The sequence below is a fragment of the Leptonychotes weddellii genome, chromosome 7, assembly GCF_054177405.1.
Source record: "Leptonychotes weddellii isolate Sample4059 chromosome 7, ASM5417740v2, whole genome shotgun sequence".
Lineage (NCBI taxonomy): Eukaryota > Metazoa > Chordata > Mammalia > Carnivora > Phocidae > Leptonychotes > Leptonychotes weddellii.
The window spans coordinates 121,681,328-121,691,504 of NC_138375.1; the positions used below are offsets into that span (position 1 = coordinate 121,681,328).

The following is a 10,177-nucleotide window of genomic DNA, read 5'->3' on the forward strand; positions in this document are numbered from 1 at the left end:
ATCCCAAACTCATCTTGTGGATAGTTCTCTCATTTCTGAGTACAGAGCAGGAATCACGACTGCAGCAGATGCTTCTTGTGACTTCTTTTTTTTTTTTTTTTTTAAGATTTTATTTATTTGACAGAGAGAGACACAGCGAGAGAGGGAACACAAGCAGGGGGAGTGGGAGAGGGAGAAACAGGCTCTCCGCCAAGCAGGGAGCCTGATGCGGGGCTCAATCCCAGGGCCCTGGGATCATGACCTGAGCCGAAGGCAGACGCTTAATGACTGAGCCACCCAGGTGCCCCGCTTCTTGTGACTTCTGTCACATTCTCTCAGTATACCCTGTATTTCTTAAAATATTATTTTTTCCCGTGTCTCATCTCTACTTAGGAGAAAAGGTGAGATCTGGTATTACTGGTCATTGGGTGAGATCGAACAGATGATTGAAAGGGTTGGCCTTTTCTAGAGCTTATAAAGTTAAAAAGAGACAGACAGAGAGAGAGAGAGAGAGAAGGTGGTGGACCATGTGGACACAAATGCGGGGAGCCGAGAGAACTTGCAGTAGTTCACTTCTGATTGCTTCTTTTCTCTCACTGAAATAGGAAGCAAGTTCATCAGCTGAGAGAGAGGAAGAGGGAAGAGCGTTTCAAAATTTGAGTACAGGGGAGACTGCATGGAATCATCTAGGTGAGCAGGAGAGTAAATGGTCTGGGGAAATAGAGTAAAATTGCCGAACAGCATTATGGGCGCACTTAGAGCGATGACAAATTCAAGTAAGTACAGTCAGCATGGTTCCATTAGTGATGTGTGAGGGTGTGTGAGCCTGTGTATGTATGTGTGTGTCTGTCTGTTCTCAACTTCTTATCTCACTCACCTACTTAGGTACAAGCGTAAAGTAGGCAGAAAATGGAACTTAACTAAGGTTGAGTGTAATTCAACTAAGATGAAACTAAGGTTTTGGTTTCACCAAGGGAATAAGAAAAAGGGTGCGTGAAACCAGAGTGGGCATATGTAGTGGAGGGATTTTAATGACCTACTAGGGTAAGCTGCATATGTTGAGAAATGAGGACGTGCAGGAGTGAGGGAAAAGGAAAAATTTAGAAGGAAAGAACTGTGAGCAGAGTTGGGGAGAAAGAATTGTTGTGCTTGGTGTAATAATGTGTGAGACTTGAAAAGATAGGAAAGGTTAGAGATTGGGAAGGCTGAAATTAAGATTTGGGAGGAGGGGGGTTAGTGTTTGGTAATGACAAGATTTAGGGTGGTCTCGTGGGAATGAAGAATCAAGGTAGGCTGTAGGGCAATATCATCAAAGGAGAAGAAATAAAAAATGAAGAGTTTGGGGATTGAAAGAATCATCTATTTGCCTGTCACAAACACCAGTAATTATGACCATGACCAAGGTGACTATAATTTATTGACCAAATGGGAACACTTTTAAGAGTAAAATGTGGGTCTATTTAAAATTACTAAAGGACAACAAGTGAAATTGGGACCATAATGGCTTAAGAGGTAGTAATGGAGAGAGTGCCAGTGAGCAGTAGATAAAATCTTCAGGGGACAGAAAGAGTGACCTTGGGGTTATCAGAAGAATGAGGGGCAGTGGATAGTCTGATGGGATGGGTTTTAAGCTGGTGTTGCCTGTTATCGATGTGAACAATATTAAAGTGTCTGATGAGTATAATGGTGGAAAGAATTTGGTGTTGAGGTGAGGAGGGAGTTTGGCAGGACTGTCCCAAAGCCTGAGGTTCCCATTTAACTATTGATCACAAGGTGTGGAATCTGAGAAGATGCAGGGCACACTCTCTACCCTCTTGCCCTTCCAAGAGTAGCCTGCATCCGCTAACCATTATCATCTTGTCCTAGACTAGATACTTCAAAGAGTCACTGGAAAAATATACCAAACATAAGGAGAAAGAGACAGGAGGAGGAATGATTTAATGTGTAGACCACATAAAAATGAAATGAGAATAATCTTTCCTGGGTCAAGGACTTGCCCTAAGGTTGTAACCTGCTGTGGTTTAAGGGTTTGTTTGTTTGTTTGTTTACCTTTCTGCATAGCTCAGATGTATTTCAAAAAAGGTTAAAAGGTATTCATTTAACTGCCCGTGTGGATGCTCAGGCAGGAATTAGAAAAATACTGCAAAATTGAATGGAAAAATGTGGTTTGTTAATAGTTCATCTTCAAGACTCAAATGAAGACTTGAAAAGAAAATGAAAATGGGCAAAAATAATAGACAAAAGACATATCTCACCACGTTGGTTTTATATAACTTGTAATAATCAGCTTGCAGGAACAGAAGATAGCACATGGCTGGCTTCCTTTGTGTCTCTGTCATTAACCACGCGGAAGTATTGGGGCAGGTGAAATTCCAGTTGCATTGTGGGAAGTGCCTTGTTGTCTTGAACAACGGCCTAGCTGATGTTATTATCTTACTCAGAAGGAGACCTCATTCTTCTGAGAGAGAGAAAAAAACCAAAACTTAGTGCTGGTAATATACCGGCAATCCTGAAGCAAACTCTTTTCAATATGTAAATAAGTGCAAATCATTCACTCTTTGTCACTGTTTCTCTGTCTTTCATACCACCTCATGAGGTTCCAGATGTACATTTAGCTACTGAAATTACTTGGGCTACAAATAAGTGTACTTGAAAAAAAACAAAAAAACAACAAACCCCTGCATCTGTGAAAAGCAGCTCCAACTAGAATATAAATACATTTATTTAAATTTAAAATCCATTCCAGGTTTTGAAAAGCTTCAAGTTTGGTTACTTTTTGCTCTGTGACAGCGTCTTTATGTTCAAGTCAAATGAAGGCATTGTTCTCTTTTGTCCTTCTGTTTTGAGGAGTAAAGCAGGTAAAGAAATGAGGGGTTGAGAGATGATGTATGTATAAGACTTTTTTTCTGGGAGCGTATTTAACTACTTAGTAAGTGATGTGATAAACACACATCAAAGATCATTGTGAAACCCTCCTCCCCCTCTCCTTTGCCTGGATAACCCCTAATTACCCTTCAAACCTCAGGTAGTTGTCATTTCTTCTGGAAGTACTCTCGAAGTCCTGGGAGTAGATGCTTTGCATGTCATAGCCCTTCATATTTTCCTCATTCACAGCACTCATCACATTATATTGAAATTACAGTCCTAATTCATTTTTATATAAGCAGTGCTATCCGTTATATGTGCCTATAAGGAATGCTCCATAAATGTTGGTTTAATTAAAATGTAGAGAAAAGTGCTTTCGCTCTTTCTCCTATTGTCTGTATATAGGCCCTCTTTGTCTCATATAGCAGTTACATATCACAATGGCGTTTTTGGAACTGAAAATCCTAGTGAACCTTCCAGAAGTGTTCTGCTTATAATCAGAAGATAGGTTAACTGTTCAGAAAACAATAAAAGTCCGTAATATGCTTGTGCTAACATGCAAATCTACCCTGGGCAAAACAATGAGGAAGCAGAAAGTTTAAAAAAAAAAAAAACCTTTCATTTCATCATGAGAACCCCCTGGAACGGTGTTTCCTTCTCTTTACTAAGGGTCCGTTATGTCCATGTTGTTCCCTAGATTCTGATGAAGGCCAGAACACCCTTCTCTTCTTCCTCCATCAAAACTTGTTTTTACTGCAGAACATTTGGAAAGGATGAAGGAAAAAAAAAATCTGTCTAAAATGTCATTCACTGATACCAAGTATGGGATGTGGCATATTTGTCTTTTCATGAAGGCTTTTGACAAAACTCAGCTCAGTCTTCTTTTTCTGTGTTTACACTTGAACAAGAAGGTAGAACGTAGGAACCACCAAAGTAAAATAGATGGTTTTTTACTCATTACCCACAGCCTCATATGGGTCTTCAAATTTCCTGGATTTTTTTTTTTTTTTCCAGATTCTGTAGAGCACAGAGCTTGAGGCAAGGATTAATATATTGTTCTTAATGGGGATGATGGTGAGGATATAAAAGTTGGGAAGTGAAGTGTGAACAAATGTGAAACAACGTAATGTAATGAGTCATCACGTTCGCTGCCTGCTTCATACAGGCTGTGAAGTGACACAGTCTTGTCACCCAGCAGGCGTGTTCTCTCAGCAGGCAGGGAATTTCCATGGTTGGGTTCTAAAGATCTGTATCTCAGAGTAGTCCGTGGAAGGGAGAAAACAGGGGAAATGTAACATCCAGTTCCTTTTTATATCCCATTCCCCATGCCCTTTTGGGGTGCATTTGCTTGCCCTTCAGTGGATGTTCAGGAAGCCCTAAGGTGTGGCATTTGACTCAAGCCTGGAAGTGGAAAGGTGGCTTCAAATGGGTGGCTCAGTGTATGTGGTGGGGAACCACATAGGCCCAGTATCCAGCATCTACCCTGGGAAACCTGCCAAAGGCAGCAGTGGTGAGTATGGCACCATACCGGAGACAAGTAGTCCTTTCTTCTTTTTTTTTTTTAAATTTTTTTTTTATTTATTTATTCATGAAAGTCAGAGAGAGAGAGAGAGGCAGAGGCAGAGGGAGAGAAGCGATGCGGGACTCGATCCCAGGACCCTGGGATCATGACCTGAGCCGAAGGCAGACGCTTAACCATCTGAGCCACCCAGGCTCCCCCAAGTAGTCCTTTCTTGAAAAGGTAATAATCCAAGGAATTTAAGGAGGGTATGGTGGTATCGGAATGTGTCAGCTTCACTCGTTTGAATACGTTTCCCAGAATCCCTCTTCCTTTCGATTTCCTTTTAGGTGGGCCATAAAGGACATTTTCAAGTGAGATATAAAAAGACAGAAGTAAAGCACCAGCCATTTTATATTTTACACACAGAAGGTTGGGGCAGGAGCTTTTATAGCTCACATATGTTGTTGCTTATCTGCTGGCTCAACTCCCTGCCTGCAAGTATTCCACTGTCCTCTGCATTTTCTTTCACTTTCACTTCTGGGCCAAGTGTGTTTAGTTCCATGATGAAAGGCACCGGCTTCTCCTTAAGGACACTTGCTCCATCCAGGTTGGGGTTTAGATTGTCCTCACGGGTTTCAGTTGCTTCCCGTGCTCTCCATTTTGCATCCATCTTCCTTCTCTACTGCCTGCCCTCCAGTTCCAACATCAGACATGAAGACAACCGTTTTACAGTGTTTTACCAGCCTCCATAATTGCATAATGTCAAATATTACCTCGCAGTTATTTCCTTACAAACCCCTGACTGATGCAGAGGGGAACAAGGTTTTGGACACTACAGTCTCCCACTTGTACCTCCATGACCTTCTTAGATCCTCTCTTAAATCCAGGTCTCTTCTATTTTGTGTGTTAAGACTGGAGATGCCCTTGCTTGTCTCCTGAAGAGTCCAATCAGCCTCAGAGACCTTTCCAAGGTGGTGTTTAGTCTTCATGTCCTGGATGACTAAGCCAAGAGAGTCAGTGAAAAAAGCTCTAGTCTCCAGAGTTGGCAAAAAAAGGGATGCTGGGGCCATGCTCTGAGATAAACTCCCTCATGATGCAACACACCTTCTTCAGGTGAGTTCATTCTTCAGTTTCTAGGGAAGGGGTTGCTTTTCCTAGCAAAGATGGCTCAGTATTATTTGGGCTTTCAAGATTACTGGGTTCTCTTGCCAACATATCCCATTGCAGATCTCAGTGTCCCACTCTTTCTTCCCCGATATCTTGACTCTAACGTAAGACATCTGAAAGCTGCATGTTCCTTATCCATTGCAGAGCTGTCACCCATTCACCAGATCCTGGGATTGATTCTCAGTACGGTCTGCTGCAGATACAAAGGTAAGTGTCTCCTTTAAAGCTACCACTCAGGTAATTTGGCTTTTAAAACGTGCTCCATTTTGGAGGGGAGTGGGCGGGATATCTCTACGCCTACCACTTCTTCTTGCATGGTCTTTAGGGTTGTTACTGTAATGCACATTTTTATATTAGTGTATTTCCCATACTGATTAAGTGCCACAGCCACTGATTTCCCAATGCCTTGCTTTTTATACACTCTTCATTCCTATTAATCACAGGTGAAAGCTTAAGTATCACCCCAATTCCCACCAATAGGGTCTCCGTTGGTTTTACACAAATGAACAATTCAATGCCAAGTTCCCATCCTGAGCATCCCTTTTTTGGAGAAAGTTCCTGTACCAATTGTTTCAATCCAGTTCTTTTTCAAAGCTGAGCCTAAGTAAAGGTAAAGGTGCAGGGTTTTTTGTTGTTGTTGTGGTTGTTTTTGTGTGTGTGTGCTAGTCAAGCTGAGGTATAAAGGGTCAACAAAAAGAAAAGCCAACAAAGGAAATACGTACAGGGCAATAAAATGTGATGTACCATCACACTGGGTCCCACTTCATGATAAGTTTTGAAGAGACACATCAGGGCACTCAGCAGGCATGTTTTCTTGATCCGTGCTTTGACTAGGAACTACACATTTAGTGGTAAATGGCAGAAATAGAGAAGTGAGACTCATCTGCCTGACCCCATCCCATCTTTTGTTTCCCATTGGTCAGGTTTCACGTGACAAGAGATCATTACCTTGAACTTTGGCTTATCCACCTAGCTCCTTGGTGGATGTTCCGGAAGCCAAATCCTACCCCTGCAGTATATTATTTTACCCAAATCTAGAAAATGTGGGGTGAGAGCATGGACTACATAGTGTGTGAGGTGTACCAACCCTGGAGTTGACCTTGGGTTTCAATGTGAACAATAGCCAGCTCAGAGGCTCTGCAGCCGTGACAGTGAGAGTGGAGTAGGGGTCTTGGAGGCAAGTGGAAAGTTCTGAAAGAAGAAAGCTGTTGATGAAATTTGGGGAGGTACATTTGTGTCGATTACACTGGTAGCGCTGATATGCTTCTCTGACCAACTTGTTTTCCATCCTTTACAACCATTACTTCAGACTCTGTCTGATCCATCTACAAACCATTTTACTCCTTCACACTCAACTTATTTCACCGTTTCCTTACTGCTGGGATTTCAGATTGCTTACAATTTTTACTCCAGTATGGTTTTGCCTCCACAAACCATGTTGCCATAAATACTTTTACACAGATAGCTTTACATACAGACACTTTTATTTTTTGTAGTGTAATTTTCCCAAAACGAGCTGCATGGGTCAAAGGATTTATGTGTCTTTACTTAAGTAGGGATTTCTGGACTACTTTACGAAAATTATTTTAAGCTTTTCTCACATTCCTCAGAAATACACGAGTGCCTGTTTTTCTTTAATCTTAACACTGAATGACATTGCTTTTCACAGTTTTTGCTAATATAATATATAACAATTAATAGTAAAAACTTCTTACAATGTAGATTAAATAATTAGGATGCAAAATTATTTTTTTGTTTCCTTTGTTCAATGTATTTTTTAAAAATTTTACTCCAAATTTGTATTCAAATTCCCAGTGAGCCACTTTGTTCAATATTTTAAAATACTATGATTTAATTTGTGGGCTTTACCAGTGGTTTTCAAACTCGCATTTATCTAAGGCACTCAGAGGGCTTGTTAAATTCAGATTTCTGGACCTCACAAGAATTTGTGTTTCTAACAAGTCCCAATGTACTGCTGATCGTTATTCCCAGGACTTTCTTGGGGAACTGGCCTGGACAATAAAAAGAATAATATGAGTAAAGCAAATTAGTAATAATGAGATTAGGATGCTTATCTGTGAATTTATCTCACTGTGTAGGGCATTCATGAGTTTTTTTCTATTTCCCTAGGCACAATTTTCTGGTAGGTAATAATTTTACACGTTCTTTAAGGATACTTAGGAAACTCCTGTGAATTATTTGTAGGAAAAATAGCTTGAGAGTAATAGGGTTATAATCTTATTACAAACAAACCATGGCTTTTAAAGAAGTATCTTGAAGTATAAACTTGATAAAACATATTAACAGAATGTTTTAGTGGGTGTGGAATGCAGAGACATTGGAGGAATTTAGAACATGTCTCTATTTTGTCTCTATGACTCTAACTGGGCAGACAAACATTTTCAGTTAACTTTCAATCATACTGAATGGACTCTATCAATATTTTATTAGGTCTATTCATTGATTCATTTGCCCTTTAAAATTATTAAAATAATGTCATAAGTTTCCTCTTAGGAACTACCTGTTTCCTTGACACGAAACATTTAATACATACATTAGCATGAGCAAAGTATTCTTGGTTTTTCCAAGATTCTCTTGAGAAAGTTGTGGGAATACAAATTAAATAAAGTGACATTATTATAGGAGTAAACTTGATTCAGCTCCAATATATATATTTTAAAGCAAGTCATTTTCAAGTTCTAAGTCTATAACATATAATCATTACTGAACTAGTTTATAATATCATATAGTAATATAGTTATATTATGATATAATTATGATTAACAATTATTTAACTGCAATTATTACATTCATTTAACTGCTAGTGCCAAAAAAACTTGTTATGCTCCTCATATCTTGACAATATGCCAATGTTTGTACCCCAAAGGTGGGAATTATTACTTTGGAGATGTTTTATGTTTGAACAGTGAATAGCCCAACCTTCCCAAGGACTGGATCTGTTATCACCACACAGAGAAGTTGTCAACCCTCAGTGGATGTAGGAAATTGGTCTGGCATTTGGCCCTGAAAAACTTTAAGGTCTGATCCAATTTAGGGTATAGGATTTTATATAGTCAGAAATGGTTAGGACTGGGAAGGACCATAGTGCAATCCCATCATTAAGAAGAAACAGGCCGGGGCGCCTGGGTGGCTCAGTCGTTAAGCGTCTGCCTTCGGCTCAGGTCATGGTCCCGGGGTCCTGGGATCGAGCCCCGCATCGGGCTCCCTGCTCAGCGGGAAGCCTGCTTCTCCCTCTCCCACTCCCCCTGCTTGTGTTCCCTCTCTCGCTGTGGTCTCTCTCTGTCAAATAAATAAATAAAATCTTTAAAAAAAAGAAAAAAGAAACAGGCCAGAGAGGCTAAAGGGACATGCCCAAGGTCACAGTTGTCTAAGGACCCAAACAATAGCATAATAAAAACTGATGAAATATATCAAGTACTTCCTTTGCGTCAGGCAGAATCCTTTAGATGTATTATTTTATTTAATACTTACATTTTGATAGTTTAATAATATCCTCCACTCTGAAGATGTGGAGACTTGGATGCAGAATAGGTGAGAGTCTCTCCCAATATCACACAGGTGGTTGGTACTGGTGAGTCTCTGCCCAAGGCTGAGGCCCCCATCCCATGTCCTCTCCTTATTCCCAGTGTAGCCCCCTGTTGTCTCCAAACTCTCTCCCATGGGATGTTCAAAAACTACAATCCAATTTCAGAAATTATACTTTGTGTTGTACAAGTGCTACACTTTGTTGGAATTTGAAAAATCTGACTTATAAATCCTTATGCTGTCCAGAAGATGTCCTTATGAAAGTAGCTGAGTCTAAGTAAACAAGGAATTTGGATGATCATAATCCCACATGCTTCCCCCCTCCCATGATACACACAGCCATCATTTCAAATGTAGACTAGGTTATTGACATTCTTTTTCTTATATTGCTTCCACTCTTTCCTTTGTATAAGATTGAAGTTTATTTTTAGCCTATAAATACATCTGAAATTTATTGTATTTGTTTGATGGGAAAGAAATCAATAGCTTTTCCTACTCGGCCTTTGTACGGTGATCAGATTGTAGTTGATACATTGCACATTTCACCTTCCCTCACTGTTTTTACAGGCAGATTATTTTTATGGCCTAATTGTCCTTTAATAGGCCATAAACACCTCATACATTTTCAGGTTCCCTAATAACAAGCAAAAGGGGCATGCCAGTTCTAAAAGTCTCAAAACCAGGCCTTTGATAAAGTGTTAATAAAAAAATCTGTAAGTCGTTAAAAAAAAAGAAGACGAAGGGTTAAATTTTGTTGTCATATCAAAATGTTATTTTTGGCTAACATTACCTGCAAATATAATGGGTTTCTTTAATGATTACTTTATGAAAACAAGACTTACTGGAAATTTTGCTCAAATGGACCAGTGGCACTTGGTGCACATTTGGGGGGAAAACTTTTGCATGGAGTTCTCTTTTCTTGCTCTGGATGACTACTGACTTTGTCTCAAGAAAGATCATCCTTATGGCACACTCTATTTTAAGTCACCATGTTACCTGTAGTCACCATGTTACCTCTGATTCCATTTCTTTGTTTTAAAGAGTAAAATATGAACCAGATGCAAAGGAATGCAGAGGTGGAATTTCTCATGCTCCTTTGAGAACCTCCATTAATTCCCT

The 10,177-nt window shown here is 39.9% G+C and overlaps 1 long non-coding RNA gene across 1 annotated transcript in view; it reads left to right on the forward strand.

Annotated features, from left to right (window-relative positions):
- LOC145722755 (uncharacterized) overlaps positions 1–10,177 on the forward strand; it is a 227,195-nt gene that overhangs the window by 150,236 nt on the left and 66,782 nt on the right. Inside the window, exons 4-6 of the long non-coding RNA XR_014147267.1 lie at positions 585–669; positions 5,257–5,458; positions 5,657–5,719. This is a non-coding gene — a long non-coding RNA (uncharacterized LOC145722755). The remainder of the gene's footprint in view (positions 1–584; positions 670–5,256; positions 5,459–5,656; positions 5,720–10,177) is intronic.